This window comes from Phyllobates terribilis, unplaced genomic scaffold (genome assembly GCF_046119375.1).
Source record: "Phyllobates terribilis strain yellow unplaced genomic scaffold, ASM4611937v1 Scaffold_357__1_contigs__length_1953880, whole genome shotgun sequence".
NCBI lineage: Eukaryota > Metazoa > Chordata > Amphibia > Anura > Dendrobatidae > Phyllobates > Phyllobates terribilis.
Genome location: NW_027363117.1, coordinates 828,659 through 847,466, shown reverse-complemented (window position 1 = coordinate 847,466; position 18,808 = coordinate 828,659). Strand labels below are relative to the sequence as shown.

The window sequence follows — 18,808 nt, the reverse complement described above, 5'->3', positions numbered from 1 at the left end:
CTTGGTGGTATAGCTCCCCACAGGTGGAGCTAGGCCTCAGGGCAGAGTATGTAGAGGGGAATGCAGGATGGGGAGACCCAGTCGGGCCTTCGGAAAGACAGGCAAACACACACAGTTCTCTTCAGTACCTTTTACTGGTGGAATTTAGGCACATCCCGGAGCACTGTAGGGTGAAGGGTGCATTGCCGGATTCTCCCCCAGGGAGCGGGGATAGGGCCTCCTGATTCTTGTCTTTGTGTGGTAAGTTTCTGACCTGCTTGGAGCTAGGCCTAAATTTGTCTCTGTCCTGCACTGGCTGACGTTGTGATAGGGCCTTCTCTTGGAGTGCACGCTCCCAGCTTGCGGGACCTATGTGTCTCCTGGCTCTGTTACTTATCAGCACTTTAGTGTTCCTGGGACCTGTAGTCCTCCAGGGATTCCGGTTGTACTTTACTGGGTCCTAGAGATCCCGGTAACTTCGGACCCGGTGTCCGGTAGATGCTTCGGGGTGAGCTGGTTAAGCTCCTCTGCCCTCACTGCTACTAACTCTCGACTTGCCTTCGGCCTACTCGGGGCCCTCACTAGGCTATACACACTGGCAGTTAGCTGGCTGCCTCTTCTGCCGCTCTTTGAGCGTCTGCGGTGGGAGGTGAAGGTATGTGTGTGTGCTTAGAGAGCCCTCTGGTGGAGGAATCCTTTAATACACCCTCCTAGGAACTGTGGTACCAAGCGCAGCTGGGCACCACAATAATACAGGAAGGTTTCTTAAGTAGTGGGTTCCTCATGTAGTGGACCTTTCCACTATTTTTAATGGTGTTTTAATATTTTTCGGTATGTCCATTATTTGTATATGGGTCAGGAGATATTAAAAATAAATTGATGTAATTTATATCCAAATAATTTTTTTGATTATTTATTTTTTCTGGTGATCACTGCCTAGGTGCATGTCCTCTTTCTCTTCTTGAAATTTGTAGTGATAACATGGAAAGGAGGCTGACTCTTCTGGGGTAACTAACTCTCACTAGTCGAAGCCCTCATTAGCATAGGAAAGGGGGACAATATAAATATTTTTTAAACCTTGTGCTCTGTTTGGATTCAGAAGTCTGCAGGCACACAGAGTGACTGCAGACTTATCGATTTACAACGGACAACGCCTTGAAAATGAACCTGTCAGCAGGAATGTGCTAAGTAAACTACATACAGTGTCAGATTGGCGCTGTTACAGATTAAAATGATACCTTGGTTGATGAAATTCGTCCTGTGGTTCTTTACATTCAGTTTGGAGATAATGATATGCTCGTGCTCCGGCGCAGTCTGTGAGGTGCGCTCTATCTGGTGCTCTGCTTACATATTCATCTATTCACCTGCCTCCTATTTCTATTTTACATAGTGTATACATTATGTGGGGAAAAAAATGACATCAAGCAAAATGGCACCGGTGCCTGCACAGTACCATCTATCTCATGCTTATAGATGCTGCTGCGCACGTGCCACGGCCATTTTGTCGGAGTAAAACAATTATTCTCCAGCAAAATGACCACGGCGCTTGTGCAGTAGCATCTATTGGCAAGCGATCCTCTTATTCTGCGCAAGCGGCGCCCACCACTAGGCAAAGCCTCCGCAGAGTAAGAGCATCGCTTGCCGATAGATGCAACTGCGCATGTGCCGTGGCCATTTTGCTGGAACCAGATTTTTTGCGCCAGCAAAATGACAGCGGCGCGAATGCAGTAGTATCTATCGCCAAGCGATGCTCTCAATCTGCGCAAGCGCCAGCCACCAGTGGGCTGGGCTTGCACAGATTAAGAGCATCGCTTGCTGATAGATGCAACTGCGCATGCGACGTGGCCATTTTGCTGGAGACAAATTTTTCTTTTGCTCCAACAAAATGGCACGTGCGCAGTAGTATGTATGGCCAAGCGATAGATGCTACTGCGCCACATAATGTATATACTATGTAAAATAGGAGGCAGATAACTGAACGTTCAGTGAGCTGTCATAAGAGCATATAGCTGACTGTATAAGCAGAGCACCAGATAGAGCCCACCCCACAGGCTGTCCCGGAGCACGAGCATATCATTATCTCCAAACTGAAAGTAAAAATGAACCCCTTTCCGACGTGTGCCGTAATAGTAAGACAAACGTCAGAACCCCCTGTTTGATGCAGGCTCCAGCACTGAGCCCGCAGTTTTCCAGGTACACGACAGCTGATATATACAGCTGACATGTGCCCGCAACAGCTGCAGGTGGAATTGCGATACACCCGCGGCTATTAACATGTTAAATGTCGCTGTCAATCTCTGAAAGCGGCATTTAACTTGCTTTTCCTGGAAGCACGTCGTTGGATCCGCCCATCGGCGACCACGTGAATGATCGCGGGTTGCTGACGGGTTGGCATGACAACCTGGGTCTCGGGGAGACTGTAGCCATTGTCATTGCCAGATTGCTGTGAGTGCCGCCCAGCAGTCAGCGCTCATTGCAGGTGAGCATTTCTGCTACACACAGGTGATCTGATCAGCTTCTAATGCAGCTTCTAATCTCCCATTGTGACTATTGAAGCATGCAAAAAGTAAAAAAAGTTAAAAAATATTTAAAAAAAATTAAAAAATATATAAAAGTTTAAATCGCCCCCCTTTCGCCCCATTCAAATAAAACAATAAAAAAATCACACATACACATATCCACGTTCAGAATCACTTGATCTATCAATATAAAAAAATAATTAATCCGAATGATAAACAGTGTAACGAGAAAAAAATGAAAAAACCTAGAATTACTTTTTTGGTCGTCGCAACATTGCAATAAAATGCAATAACCTTGATTAAAACATCGAATCTACCCAAAAATTGTATCAATAAAAATGTCAGCTTGGCGCGCAAAAAACAAGCCCTCACCCGGCCCAAGATCCCACAAAATGGAGACGCTACGGGTCCTGGAAAATGGCAGTATTTTTTTTTTAGCAAAGTTTGGTTTTTTTTTCACCACTTAAATAAAAAAAGAACCTATACATGTTTGGTGTCTTCGAACTCATAATTACATGGAAAATAATAATGGTAGGTCAGTTTTAGCATTCAGCAAACATGGTAAGTACAACTCGTCTCTCAAAAAAATAAGTCCTCACATGGCCATATTGACCAAAAAATAAAAAAAAGTTATGTCTCTGGGAAGAAGGGGAGCAAAAAACGAAAACACAAAAATGGGAAATGGTTTGGTCATGAAGGGGTTAAACAAGAACCACTGGACGGATTTCATCAACCAAGGTATCATATTATTCAGTGTAATGGCGCCCACCTGACAGTGTATGTGGTTTACTAAGCACAATCCTGCTGACAGGTGCGTTTTAAGGTCAGAAAAGATCAGAGGCCCAAGCACGATCCCGAAGTACGGTAGGTTTCTTATCCAGCAATTTATCTTTTTCTGTCTTTTTACAGGTTTTACAACAGAAAAAAATACATTAATAAAATACAATGCAGCGTGCTGCCCTTATGTGAATACGCTTAAAGGGAATCTCTCACCCCCTGGGACTTTTCAGACCGCTAATATGGGTATACAGGTTACAGAAATGTGAATCTATACTTACCTGTATGGCCCATATTAGCGGTCTGAAAAGTCCCAGGGGGTGATAGATTCCCTTTAAAGGGAGCCTGTCAGGTCCTCTATGCCCTCCAACACAGCAGCATTCACCTATGTATCAGCAAAATCCCTGCCTAACCAGCCCCGTATAACGTTACTGAGTGAAAACAAGGTTTAAAAAGCATTTACAAGTTCCCCATTACCTATGCTAATGAAGGTTTGACTAGTCGATGGGGTGTTCGTTCCCCAGACTAGTCAGCCCTCTTTCCATGTTATCACACCCTGTTGGTGTGATTACATAATTTGCACGAGCGGCATCATCGCCAGCTGATGCAAATCCTGCACATGCACAGCTCATTCCGGCAGCGTCACTGCTTCTCTGAGGCCGGCTACAGAGGCGCACTGTGCATGTCCGGAAACCATCTTCTGAGCCACCGAACATGCGCAGTGCGCCTCTGATGTGGAGGAGTGTCCACCCGGCCTCGGAGAAGCAGTGACGCTGCCGGAATGAGCGGCGCATTTGCAGGATTTGCTTCAGCTGGCGATGATGCCGCTCGTGCAAATTATGTAATCACACCAACAAAGAGGGCTTACTAGTCTGGGGAACGAATGCCCACTAGCCAAAGCCTCATTAGCATAGGAAACAGTGACAGTAGAAATGATTTCGAAACCTTTTTTTCACTCAATAACAGTAGGGCTGGTTAGGCAGGGAATCTGCAAGGTCTATTGCCTGCTCTTATCACAGCCGTTCACCACACAGTGCCTCCATCTTGTAACTTACTATCCTGTTCTGGGCCGCCATTTTAGATTTAGCGGTTCTGGCCATCTCTGGATCTTCTGGCAGCAGAGGAAGATGATGTCTGTAAAAACGCAAAAAGAAGCACACACAAATCACAAAAAGCCGTTTTGCCACTAAACACGCAGCATTTGCGTTAAAACAAAAATAAAGAAAAAATTGTACACATAATTGGAATTGTCGCGTCTGAAACGACCAGATCTATAAAATTGTCACATTATTTAATCCGTATGGTGAACACAGTAAAAAAAAATAACACCAAAAATGTCGCTTTTTCATCATACTGACACACAAAAAATGGAATAAAAAGTTATCAAAATTACATATATAAAGAAAAATGGTATAAAAGAAAACTCAAAATTGTCCCACAAAAAGCAAGCCCTAATATAACTTACTCTAGAAAAAAATAAAACTTATAGCTCTCATAATATGGCGGTGCAAAAACAAATGTATTTTTGTAAAATATTGTTTTTAGTGTATAAAAGTAGCAAAGCATAAAAACTATATAACATCAAGCACGCAAAAAGAAATTAAAATTGCTGTTTTTTCTTCATTCTGCATCTAAAGAATTTGAATAAAAAGTGATCAAAAAAATGTTATGTGCCCCAAAATGAGGCTTCGCGCAAAAAATAAGCCCTCATGCAGCTGTGTTCACCAAACAATAAAAAAATACAGCTCTCAGAATTTGGCGATGAAAAAAATATTTTTCATAAAAAAGCATTTTACCCTGTGATGGCAGCAAAACATAAAAAATATATATAACGCTGGTTTCGCTATAATTGTACCGACCCAAGAATAAATCCACCTTATCTTTTATACCGCACTAGGAACTGCGCAAAAATAAGGACTATTGTACTGCTATTTTTTTGTTCATTCTACCTACCAAAAATCAGAATAAAACTCGGGTCACATTTATCCTGCACTCTCCATTGACCGCTTACATTGGGGTTTCCGCTTAACCCCTTCACCCCCAAAAGCCTGTTTTCACCTTACTGACCAGGCCAAATTTTACAATTCTGACCAGCGTCCGTTTATCTGGTAATAACTCTGGAATGCTTCAACGGGATCCCGGTGATTCTGAAATTTTATTTTGCTAACTTATTGTACTTCATGCCAGTGGTAAAATTTGTTCAATATGACTTGCGTTTATTTGTGAAAAAATCTGAAATTTTGCAATTGCAAACTTTTCATTTTTATGCCCTTATTACAGAGAGTTATGTCACACAAAATAGTTAATCAATAACATTTCCCACATGTCTACTTTACATCTGCACTATTTTTTGAAACTTTTTTTTTTTTTAGTAAGTTAGAAGAGTTCAAAGTTGACCATTAATTTCTAATTTTTCCAACAGAATTTACAAAAACATTTTTTAGGGACCACATCACACTTGAAGTGACTTTGGGAGGCCTATATGACAGAAAATACCCAAAAGTGACACCATTCTAAAAACTGAACCCCTCAGGGTACGTGCCCACGATCCGTAATAGCAGTGCTGCGTCCAAAACGCTTTGTTCCATATTGGAAGCACAGTGGTGGGATTTATAGAAATCCCATGCCCACTGTGCTTCTATTTGATGCCGCGTAAACTCACCCGTGGCGCCGTTTTACGAGCCTCAGCATGTCAGCGTTTCTGCAACAGAAATTTCCCCAATAGAATGTATTGCATGCGGTAAATCCGCATGTGTTTAATGAACACCTGCGTGATCGGTCCCAGCTTTTTGGATGCACCGAAAATACGTTGCGCCAAAAGCACTACTATAGCCTAATCGTGGGCACATAGCCTGAAAGTCCTCAAAACCACATTCAAGAAGTTTATTAACCATTCAGTTGCTTCACTGGAATTAAAGCAACGTGGAAGAAAAAAATTAACACTTTACTTTTTTTCACAAAAATGTTACTTGAGCCCCACATTTTATATTTTCACAAGGGTAACAGGATAAAATGTACCCCAAAATTTGTTGTGCAATTTTTCCAGAGTACTCCGATAGCCATGGCTGGCTCCAGTTTTTCGTGGGCCCCGGGCGAAAGAGTCTCATGGGCCCCTTTTACACATACCATGGTACACGATGCAGAGACACAGCAGAGAAATGCACTGTAGGTATAGTACAATGCCAAAGATTTCACTTATTTCTTACATTACATGAGTGAGATCTATTGTAAATAGCTCAGAAACTGGTGAATTCCCGCAGCGCACAGTGCGTGACTTGGGGGGATTCTAAAGTCTTCCTTTTACATCGGACAGTATAGTCCTCCATACAGTATTATGGGTACCACATATTCCTCCATACAGTATTATGGGCACCACATAGTCCTCTATACAGTATTATGGGCACCACATATTCCTCCTTACAGTATTATGGGCACCACATATTCCTCCATACAGTATTATGGGCACCACATAGTCCTCTATACAGTATTATGGGCACCACATATTCCTCCATACAGTATTATGGGCACCACATATTCCTCCGTACAGTATTATGGGCACCACATATTCCTCCCTACAGTATTATGGGCACCACATAGTCCTCATACAGTATTATGGGCCCTATATATTGCTCCATGCTGAATAATGGACCCCATATAATGCTCCATACAGAAAAATGGGCACCATATAGTGCTCCATGCAGAATAATGGGCCCTATATAATGCTCCATACAGAATAAGGGCTTCCATATAATGCCTCATACAGTATAATGAGCCCCATATATTGCTTCATACAGTATAATGGCCCTATATAATGCTCCATGCAGAATAATGGGCACCATATAATACTGCATGCAGAATAATGAGCCCCATATATTGCTCCATACAGTATAATGGGCCCCATATAATACTGCATACAGTATAATGGCCCTATATAATGCTCCATACAGAATAATGGGCCCCATATAATACTGCATACAGTATGGGCCCCATATAGTGCTCCATGGAGAATGGGCCTCATATAATGCTCCATAGAGAATGGGCCCCATCAGTGGCGTACCTACTGGGGGGTAAAGGGGGCGTCACGTTGAGGGGCCCACCCTGTTAAGCAGAAGGCGACCGCGGCTCTCTGAGGTGACGCTGCTGTTCTCTTTCTGAGCTGAGACTCTGCAGGCTGCACAGCACAGCAGCCAAATGCAGAGTCTCAGTGCAGTGCACGGTGAGGGCTGAAGTGCTGCTAACCTGATCTTCTACAGGCTGGCAGCGCTGCGGTTAGCCCAACACCATCAGTGCTCTGGTCCACGCTGGACCCTGGGTCCTAGTGAGCTGCTGCCATTAGGTTGTGCAACTTGTGCCAAGACAGGGCCTGGCCCGGACCAGTCACCATCACCTTCATATGGAAGTGCTGCTGGAACTAGTTTTTTTAGTTTTAAAATAAATGACAGCATATGATGTTACTGTGGGAGATAGTGGGGTGAATGTGAGGGGAAGAGGGGGAGCTGAATTGGGGTAGTGGGGGTGGGGGGTGGCGCTGGTGTTCTGAGACTATGTGCAATCTCATGTTATAGCTGCTGTTTGCAGAGGGTGGAGATAGGGAGGTAGGGGACTTAGGGCTCTGTCACAGGTCAGGATCTCCGGTACGAGTGGTGACAGTTTCCACACGTACCGGAGACACTGACACACGCAGACCCATTCAAATCTATGGGTCTGAGCAAATGTCAGTGTGTTTTCACCGACCGTGTGTCCGTGTGCTCCACACACTGACATGTCCGTGTTTTTGCAGATGCACGGTCCGCAAAACGTACCACACGGATTTTATTATATTATTCTTATTTTTACACAGGGACACTGCAGGAGCAGACACTACTACTACCCTCATCATTGTCACTGTTGGTGATGATCGCAGCGATGGCAGGGAACCATGATGAGGGCAGCGTTCGGCAGCGCAACCTGGACACTGATTCCCAGGCGCTCGTACGTGCAATCCTGATGCGGCACGCGGAATGCACACGGATGCACCATGTATAACACACACCGGCATGCGAGAAACTGATATCTCCATTACCATTTTTTCCGGCACCGGAAATATACGGGCGTGTGAAACTGGCCTTATTATATTTACAGTTTAGGTCTTATTATAAGTCCCTGCCTGATAGTATAACAAGCCCCCACAAAGTAACCATGGCATGAGCTGTACAATATTTAAAGGGATTGTCTGGTCTAAATGTCCAAGTCTGCAGTTACTTTATGTGACTGCAGACTTGTGAATCCTCACATTGCACACACAGCACACTGTCTAAGCTCTCTGGTTCGGGGAGCGGGTTGTCATGTGACCTTAAGTATGTGATTTACATGCTCCTGGCCCCATACCAACTTCGCGGCCTCATTCAATACAAGTGTATTGAGCGAGACCGGAAACAGTCTAGTCGGAATGTGGCCAGGTGTATGCAAATCACATACTTGAGGTCACATGACAACCCGCTCCCCGAACCAGAGAGCCTAGACAGTGTGCTGTGCATGCAATGTGAGGATTCACAAGTCTGCGGTCACATAGTCACAGCAGACTTGTAGCTTCAGACTAGACAATCCCTTTAATAATAATTTCATAATAAGCAGCTTATTATTTGTATAAAGTTATTAAAGGGGTTGTGCGGGCTTGGGATAAAAGTCTGCAGTCACTCTATGTGACTGCAGACGGGCAAATCATGACAGGGTGCGGTGCGCCTGCTGTCATGAGCCCCCAATTTCAACAGTGGGTTCGGGCGGTCATGTGACCACATGTATGCTATTTGCATATGTCGACTAAGTTCTCTCAATACAAGAGAATTGAGACAAGCTGTGAGAGTCTAGTGAACACATGCAAATAACATACATGTGGTCACATGACCACCCAACCACATAAGCAATGCTGGGGACTCATGGGTCATTATTACTGTACATGGGGGAATCAGTGGACATTATTAAATGTTAAGTGGGCACTTAAGAAGCATTATTGTTACAGGGGCACTTACAGTATTGTGGCCGTCAAAGGTGCAGCTGGGGCATTATTACTTTCTAGGGGCAAAATGTGGGCACTGTTTTCTAGGGAACTTGCACAGGGCAGTAATATTTTAAAGGAGTAGTTTTAGTATCTAGAGAGCACAAAGGGGGGATTTTACTTTGTAAGAGGCACAGTGTTAGCATTATTATGAGGGGACACAGTGGTGGGCATTATTATTTGGGATAGTAAGAGGATCAGTAATAGGGACACATACTGCAGCAGCTCAGCATTGGGGTATCAGCAGGATGAGGGGTTTGTGCAAGTTGGGAATAGATGGGGATGGTGCTGTAAATGTTAGAAGCCTAATGTGTCTTTGTTGTGATCTCTGCAGATGAGTTGTGGCTGGAAAAGTCGTCATATCGGTCTGGGACAGGTAGAAAAGATGGGAAAAGTGAATGACTCCAGCAGAAAGAACGTCACCTGTAAGGTACTATATATACTTGTACTGTAATCTCTTATATGCTCTGCAATACTGGTATCTTCTACTATATGGTCATCACAGTATGGCGCTAATATCAGCGTTAATCATTGTAGAAAGATTTCTTTTAGCAACAGCGCAGTCATCTGCTGAAGTTCTCCTACTTCCACTATTACGGTGCACCACCATATTTGTAATCAGGGTTACATGGTTAGGGGCCCACTCAGAAGTTTTGCCCCCCTGAAACCAACCCTTAGCTATGCCTCTGGGCCCCATATAATGCTCCATAGAGAATGGGCCCCATATAATGCTCCATAGAGAATGGGTCCCATATAATGCTCCATAGAGAATGGGCCTCATATAATGCTCCATAGAGAATGTGCCCCATATAATGCTCCATAGAGAATGGGTCCCATATAATGCTCCATAGAGAATGGTTCCCATATAATGCTGCATAGAGAATGGGCCCCATATAATGCTCCATAGAGAATGGGCCCCATATAATGTTCCATATAGAATGGGCCCCATATAAAACTCCAAACAGTATGGGCCTCATATAATGCTCCATAGAGAATGGGCCCCATATAATGCTACATAGAGAATGGGCCCCATATAATGTTCTATATAGAATGGGCCCCATATAAAACTCCAAACAGTATGGGCCTCATATAATGCTCCATAGAGAATGGGCCCCATATAATGCTCCATAGAGAATGGGCCCCATACAATGCTCCATAGAGAATGGGTCCCATATAATGCTCCATAGAGAATGAGTCCCATATAATGCTTCATAGAGAATGGGTCCCATATAATGCTCCATAGAGATTGGATCCCATAGAATGCTCCATAGAGAATGGGCCCCATATAATGCTCCATAGAGAATGGGCTCCATATAATGCTCCATACATTTTAAAAAAATAAATAAATACCTTTCATTGCTCATGGCAGGTCGGGACTCCTCAGCGTTTTTTGGCTCTCTGCACTGTCAGAGCAGAAGGCGCGGTGTACTGACGTCATTGTGCCCTCTGCCCCTGACACATCAGAGTGTCAGAAGACATGGAAGACACCGGAGCTGCAGAGGATTGAGATGAGGTAAGCATAAGTGCCAGGGCCCTGAGCAAAGCATGGGGGTTCACTCGCGAACGCTGGCACCATGCTCCTCCGACTCACTGGCCCCATAGCGTACCATGGTCCCTGACGGTGAGTGAGCACCCCCGCTTGCCCAAGTGCTGATGCTGGCCCTGCCGATACCCCATAGGTGGGAGAAGACTACTGTATGGGCACATGGCAGGGCTCGGAAGGTAAAGAGCTCCGTTTGATTTTTTGAACTCAAAAATGGCTGGAATCGAGAGCGGACGCCATGTCACGTTTGGAAAGCCCCTGATGTGCCTAAACAGTGAAGAAACCCTATCAGTGACTTTATTTTGTAACTAGACCCCTCAAGGAATTTATCTTGATGTGTGGTAAGCACATTGAACCTCCACAATAAACACTATTTTATAGAAAAAATAATAATTTTTGCATCACTCTATTCTGAGAGCTCTAACTTTTTTATGTCTTTTCTGATGAAGCTGTTTGGCAACTTGCTTTTTGCCGGACAAAATGGCATTTTCAGCTATACCATTTTTATTTACATTCGTCTTTTTGATTGTCTTATTCCACTTTTTGTACGGCAGTATGATAAAAAAGCATAGTTTTTGCCTCTTTTTTAAAATATTTTTTTTATTGTGTTCACTAAAGGGGTTAACTAGTTTGACAGTTTTATAGGTCGGGTCGTGGCAATACCAAATATGTGTACTTTTTTTGTTTGTTTTTTTACATAAAAATACTTATTTATTGGTTTAATGTAATTTTTAATTATTATTTCACGATTTTTTTTTAATTTTTTTAAATATTTTTACAAGTTTTTAAATTTTTTTTAAAAATCTTTCTACTTAGTCCGTCAAGTGGACTTTCACTTTGATCTCTGTTATAAAGCATGCCCGAGCATTACAGTGCTTTATCTGTCAGTGGTGCAGTGGTGCACTGACACAAGCCTCTTAGACCATAATCTGAGCATGGTCTAAGGGGCTTGCCATAGCCTGGATGTTGACCCAGATGTTGTCATGACGACCTCAGGTCACCATGGCAACGATCGGGCCCTCGCGATGACTTTGCAGGAGCGCGGATCGGAGGGGAGAGAGAGCACCCTACCTCTCCCTGCCTTCTAAATGATGTGATCAATATTAATTGCAGCATTTAGGGGGTTAAAGTGTCAGAGACCGCTCCTAGCAGTGAGAACCGGGTGTCAACTGTTATGTCAGATGAACACCCGGTGGCGATCGCGCGCACACAACTCCTGTGCGTGCAGAATCTTCAGGACATAGCCTTCCCTTCCATGACTTATGGATACAGTACAGACCAAAAGTTTGGACACACCTTCTCATTTAAAGATTTTTCTGCATTTTCATGACTATGAAAATTGTACATTCACACTGAAGGCATCAAAACTATGAATTAACACATGTGGAATTATATACTTAACAAAAAAGTGTGAAACAACTGAAAATATGTCTTATATTCTAGGTTCTTCAAAGTAGCCACCTTTTGCTTTGATGACTGCTTTGCACACTCTTGGCATTGTCTTGATGAGCTTCAAGAGGTAGTCACCAGAAATGGTCTTCCAACAATCTTGAAGGAGTTCCCAGAGATGCTTAGCACTTGTTGGCCCTTTTGCCTTCACTCTGCAGTCCAGCTCTCCCCAAACCATCTCGATTGGGTTCAGGTCTGGTGACTGTGGAGGCCAGGTCATCTGGCGTAGCACCCCATCACTCTCCCCCTTGGTCAAATAGCCCTTACACAGCCTGGAGGTGTGTTTGGTGTCATTGTCCTGTTGAAAAATAATTGATGGTCCAACTAAACGCAAACCGGATGGAATAGCATGCCGCTGCAAGATGCTGTGGTAGCCATGCTGGTTTAGTATGCCTTCAATTATGAATAAATCCACAACAGTGTAACGAGCAAAGCACCCCCACACCATCACACCTCCTCCGCCATTCTTCACAGTGGGAACCAGCCATGTAGAGTCCATGCGTTCACCTTTTCTGCGTTGCACAAAGACATGGTGGTTGGAACCAAAGCTCTCAAATTTGGACTCATCAGACCAAAGCACAGATTTCCACTGGTCTAATGTCAATTCCTTGTGTTCTTTAGCCCAAACAAGTCTCTTCTGCTTGTTGCCTGTCCTTAGCAGTGGTTTCCTAGCAGCTATTTTACCATGAAGGCCTGCTGCACAAAGTCTCCTCTTAACAGTTGTTGTAGAGATCTGTCTGCTGCTAGAACTCTGTGTGGCATTGACCTGGGCTCTAATCTGAGCTGCTGTTAACTTGCGATTTCTGAGGCTGGTGACTCGGATAAATTTATCCTCAGAAGCAGAGGTGACTCTTGGTCTTCCTTTCCTGGGGCGGTCCTCATGTGAGCCAGTTTCTTTGTAGTGCTTGATGGTTTTTGCAACTGCACTTGGGGACACTTTCAAAGTTTGCCCAATTTTTCGGACTGACTGACCTTCATTTCTTAAAGTAATGATGGCCACTCATTTTCCTTTTCTTAGCTGCTCTTTTCTTGCCATAATACAAATTCTAACAGTCTATTCAGTAGGACTATCAGCTGTGTATCCACCTGACTTCTGCACAACACAACTGATGGTCCCAACCCCATTTATAAGGCAAGAAATCCCACTTATTAAACCTGACAGGGCACTCCTGTGAAGTGAAAACCATTTCCGGTGACTACCTCTTGAAACTCATCAAGAGAATGCCAAGAGTGTGCAAAGCAGTCATCAAAGCAAAAGGTGGCTACTTTGAAGAACCTAGAATATAAGACATATTTTCAGTTGTTTCACACTTTTTTGTTAAGTATATAATTCTACATGTGTTAATTCATAGTTTTGATGCCTTCAGTGTGAATGTACAATTTTCATAGTCATGAAAATACAGAAAAATCTTTAAATGAGAAGGTGTGTCCAAACTTTTGGTCTGTACTGTACGTCCAAGGTTATGAAGGGCAAATCCCCCCAAAAAATGTGATTCAGATAGAACGCCCGACAGAGCTACACACTTATAAGGCAGATGGAGTCACTTTAGACTCAGTCTGGTCTCTGTTTCGGCAACGTCTTATCATTTTAAGTGTCTTTTTAGCGCACACATGTGGTCAACCACAGTTCTGTGCACGTCTAAAGACGGATACCATGAAACAGATGAGTCCAAAGTGTCTCCATCTGCCTCATTACAGTGAGTGGTTCCGTGGGGGATTTAGTTTATATCGCATTTTTGCGGGATTTACACGGAAACACCAACTTAAGTGCTCAGCGTAGAACACAAGAATGTGATCCCTCCTTACACTGAAAGCGACCAAAAATGTTATGTACCCCAAAATGTTACCAATAAAAACCCTAACTATCCTGCACAAAGCCAACCTCCACTCAGGTCAGTCATCTGTCACTGGAACTATAGGGGGTTCCCAAGTTTGTGGCAGGCACTGACATATTGCACTGCTGTGGCCGCTGCACTTTCCTCTTCCCCAGCAGTATAGGCATTTTCTCTTCCTCCTCAATGGAGGTGAAGTCTGGGAGGAGATCAGACAGTGTCCTGAAGTGAGTGTCCCTCACTGCTGAGTATTTGGGGCACCTCAGCAAGAAGTGGACCTCATTCTCCACGATCTCCTGGGGGCACTGCTGGCAGAGTCTGCGCTCTTCTGGCATGTAGTTCTGTCAGTGCCTCCCGGATTCGTTGAATAGACTGTGGGTGCTCAGTCTGTACTGGATCAAGATCTGTCGCTCTTTGGGGTTTGCTAGTTTCTCTAGCTATGGGGCCAGTTTGTATCCCTTCTGTAGGTTCTGGTATATCGTCAGTTCCTGTGATTTGTTTATGTCGTTCCTCCAGACACTGATATATTCCTCTTTGCCTTTGTGTACCATCTTCCGGATTTAACCTTTTGTCAGGCCATGTAGGTTGGTGGCTTGGTCAGGCTGGTTTGGGATGATTTGTGTTGGGGGTTCGTTCTCCTGGGGCTTCCTGATGTAGTGAGGCTTTGTGATGGTGGTTGCTGGGACTACTACTTTATAGATGAACCTTGAATGATATTGCCTTCTTCTGGGTCACAAGGTGTAATGGGAATATGCCCAGCTCTGCTCGGCAGGCGCTGTTTGATGTTCTCTGATGGACTTGGAGGAGCAGTTTGCAGATCTCTAGGTGGAATATTTCTGTTGGTCCAACGTCCCACTTGGATCAGTTTGGGTATGAGACTGGACCCTAGACTTCACTGCCATTCAGAAGGATTGGGGCAATGATCGTATCAAAGATTTTTAGCCAGATGGTTACAGGTGCCTTAAGATGGTAAGGACGTCCTCTAATGGCATAGAAGGCTTTGCACGCCTTGTTTTTCAGCAGCTGTATGGCTAGCTTAAAGCTCCCTGATTGGCCGAGTTCAAGGCCCAGGTAGGTGTACTTGTTGGTTTCCGTAAGTAGACAGCTGAAGGGGGGGGGGGGTCTGCTGGTTTCTGCTTTCTTTTTTGGAACACCATGGTATTAGTTTTCTTCCGGTTGATTTTCAGTGCCCATGTGGTGCTGAAGGTCTCTAGGATTTTCAGATTATCTCTGTGTACAGTAGGTATCGTTTGGAGTCTCAAATGCGTTTCCATTTTTACTTAATTTATAGGACACCTACTAATTATCTGCTATCATTGCTCTGGAGGGAGGGAGGGCTTGGCTTCTATCTGTGTAAATATGCTTTTGCATGGGCAGCCATTTTAGGGGGTCTAGTGTGCACACATCTAACAAACGGTATTTTTTGCTTTTTTTAAAATGTTCCATGTATGCTCACTGTATGCTATTCTTTATTTCAGATGTCTTACAATAGCGAGGAATTTGTCCGTGAACTGATTGCGATGTATCGGTCCCTGCCCTGCCTTTGGCAGATTAAATCGGCCGAGTACAGCAATCGAAATAAAAAAGGGGAGGCATATGAGAAACTGGTTGCTCTCTTTAAGCAGCATAATCCCTGCGGGAAGGTGGATGAGAGTGTTGTTCGAAAAAAGATCCAGGGTCTACGCATCGTCTATAAAAAAGAGCTCAACTAGGTGGAGAAGTCAAAGAAGTCTGGTGCCGGCACAGATGAGGTTTATGTGCCCTCGTTATGGTACTATGACTTGCTTGGCTTCACCCGTGACCAGGAGCTACCTCACACAATGGTATCTTCGATGCGGCTGACCCTGGAACAAGACCCTGAGATCCCGACTGACACCCCTGTTGGAGATGTAAGTACCTTCTTTGCTTGCTTCCCTGTAAATAGCATTTAAACTTTGTATGTACATGCCATAGTTGAATAGAATATATTAACTAAGGTTTTACCTGCTTAATTCTGCAGTTTACAAAAGTTATCCTTTCCAGTTCAGATAAGTACACTCCTTTACTATTTTCGCCCCACTCAGTTCTCATACCGTTGAATGTCATTTCATATCCTGTACTGCTAGTTCCTCCCTTCACATTTGTTTCCAGTGCACGTTTACCCATGCTGGTCATGATATATCCAATGGCAACACATTTCTGTGGTGTGGTGCTTGATGTTGTAAAATAATTTTTGAGTTTAGCTTTAACATTAATTTTCTTTTCCCGCAGCAACATCAGCAAGGTCTGGCGACCACAAGAAGTGACGACATCCCGGGTAGTGAACCTAGCCTGGCTGAGGCTACTGAGGGGTCGAAGACTGTACCTCGGCGACTAATAAATTTGCGTAAAAGAAAGGCCACCTTGTCGTCATCAACAGATCTCATCTCTTCGGCAAAGCAAATTTTAATGCAGCAGACCAACACCAGCATGGACAGCTTTGCAAACTTCGCTGCTGATAGACTTCGGAAGCTGGATGACAGCCAGAGGATCCACGCCGAAAGGATGTCCTGGGTGCTCACAGCTCTCATAATCTCTGGCATCCACCTCTGCAACCAGGTAGCGCACCTCTGCATCTCTCCATGGTGTTGCCCGTCTCCTGACCTCCATGTTGCCGCCTCTCCTGACAAGCTAGGCCACATCAACGTCGTAAACCCCGCCCATGACGCATCAACGTCGCCCACAGGGACGCACTTATTAGAGGACGCTACTGCGTGCGCGAAGGAAGCGCCCTGAATTCAGAGTATCTCCCGGTCAGACACGGGAAGACTGGTGTGTTGGTGGTTTTATGTATGGATATATATCTATGTTTTTAGATAGGTATGCATACTTGTATATCTGTGACTATGTATGTGTATATGTAGGTATCTGTATATGTGTACGCATATATGTGTGTAGATTTGTGTGTCTCTGAAAATGTATGTGTATATGGATGTATCTGTATACATAGGAGTACACATATGTATATATGGGCCCTTACTACTGAAAGAATGAGAAACAAAGCTTTTGCAAAGTAAAACACACAGTTTATTAAACAAATCAGTACAAAAATGAAAGTAGTGTAATGTGAGTAGTATCCCACTATAAGTTCTGATGCTGCCAAGTAACAGCACCAGGACCGTTAAAATATTGGCAGTAGTTGTCTCAGTAGGTCTTCGCATCGTGGGTGTTTCTGCCGGGTCCCAATGGTTGAAGGCCTGCAATTGCGGGATCGTTTGCGCGCCATTCACCGAGCTGCACTTCCCCATTTGTTAAGGCCCACAGAGTCCACGAAGCCAGGTGGACAGTATGCCAATGCATCGCGCCGGCGAAGGAAGTTGTGAAGCACGCAACAAGCCAAAACAACTGAGTCTATTGATTCAAGCTTCATGTTAATAGGCGTGTGGAAAACTCTAAGCGATTGGCCATGATACCGAAGGCATTTTCTACAACCCGACGTGCCCTTGACAAGCGGTAATTGAAAATTCTTCTTTCCTCCGTCAGACTTTTTTGGGGGAACAGTTTGATAAGATTGGGATGAAGCGGGAAGGCCTCATCACCGACAAAAACAAAATTAAGGTTGCCTCTAGTCTCAGAGTTGGGAGGCTAGTGAAGGTCACAGTTGTTCAAACGCTCTCCAAAAAGTGTGTGCTCTAAAACACCACCATCGGAAACCCTTCCGTTCATGCCAACATCTACATTTATAAATTCGTAATTGGCATTAACAAGGGCCATCAGGATGATGCTGAAATAGCCCTTATAATTAAAGAAATAGGATCCGCTGTTCGGTGGTTGAGTGATCCGGACATGTTTCCCGTCCAAAGCCCCACCACAGTTAGGGAACTGCCAAAGCTGCTCAAAATCGGAGGCAATCTTTTTCCATTCCTCCTCCGTGTTGGGAAACTGCATGTAGCTACGTAGACTGTGGAAAATCGCATTACATGTCTCCGGAATTAGAACGCTGAGCAGGGTCCTTGAAGTGGCTGAAGAAAAATGCAAGTCTTGCAGTGAGTGTCCGGTGGCCAGGAATCGCAGCTTGTTTGCCAATCTTTCATCTGCTGGGATGGCAGCACGCATCGCTGTATCCTTCCGTTGAATAAGTGGAGTAATTCTTTCCAGTAAATGTATGAAGGATTCCTCTGACATCCACAGATAGTTGCGGAAATCATGAGGATTCTTCTCCTGAAGCTCTCTTACAAGTTGCATGTGGGACAAATCGGACCTCTTCTGCAGCCACTCTCTGGTCCACATGCGACGCTTTCGTTTGGAACGCCTCTCTAGCAACCGTGCCTCATCTTGACGCCGAGATTCCTCAACCAGCAATGCAGCAAACACAACAGCACACTGCGCATTGTTCATGATGGTGCAAACTGAAAAAAATAAAATGAAAAGATGAGAAAAGTTTCAAAAAAAATAAAGCAATTATTAAAACTGTACATGCGAAAGGTCATGGAAAACTGCATTCCATTCCGTTAGCGCGCTTACCAGAAAATGTGCTGTATGGGTGTGTGCACACGAGACCCCCTAAAATGGCTGCACATGCAAAAGCATATGTACACAGATAGAAGCCAAGCCCTCCCTCCCTCCAGAGCAATGATAGCAGATAATTGGTAGGTGTCCTATAAATCAAGTACAAATGGAAACGCATTTGAGACCCCAAACGATACCTACTGTACAC

The 18,808-nt window shown here is 44.2% G+C and overlaps 1 long non-coding RNA gene across 2 annotated transcripts in view; it reads left to right on the top strand.

The window, feature by feature from the left end:
• The window catches only part of LOC141222269 (uncharacterized), a 56,538-nt gene extending 39,326 nt beyond the window's left edge, over nt 1-17,212 (top strand). The window contains exons 2-5 of one of the 2 annotated variants that reach the window (XR_012290092.1): nt 9,644-9,739; nt 10,679-10,822; nt 15,612-16,022; nt 16,133-17,212. This is a non-coding gene — a long non-coding RNA (uncharacterized lncRNA). The remainder of the gene's footprint in view (nt 1-9,643; nt 9,740-10,678; nt 10,823-15,611; nt 16,023-16,132) is intronic. The other variant, XR_012290093.1, reaches the window with a different exon arrangement.
• The last annotated feature ends 1,596 nt before the right edge of the window (nt 17,213-18,808 follow it).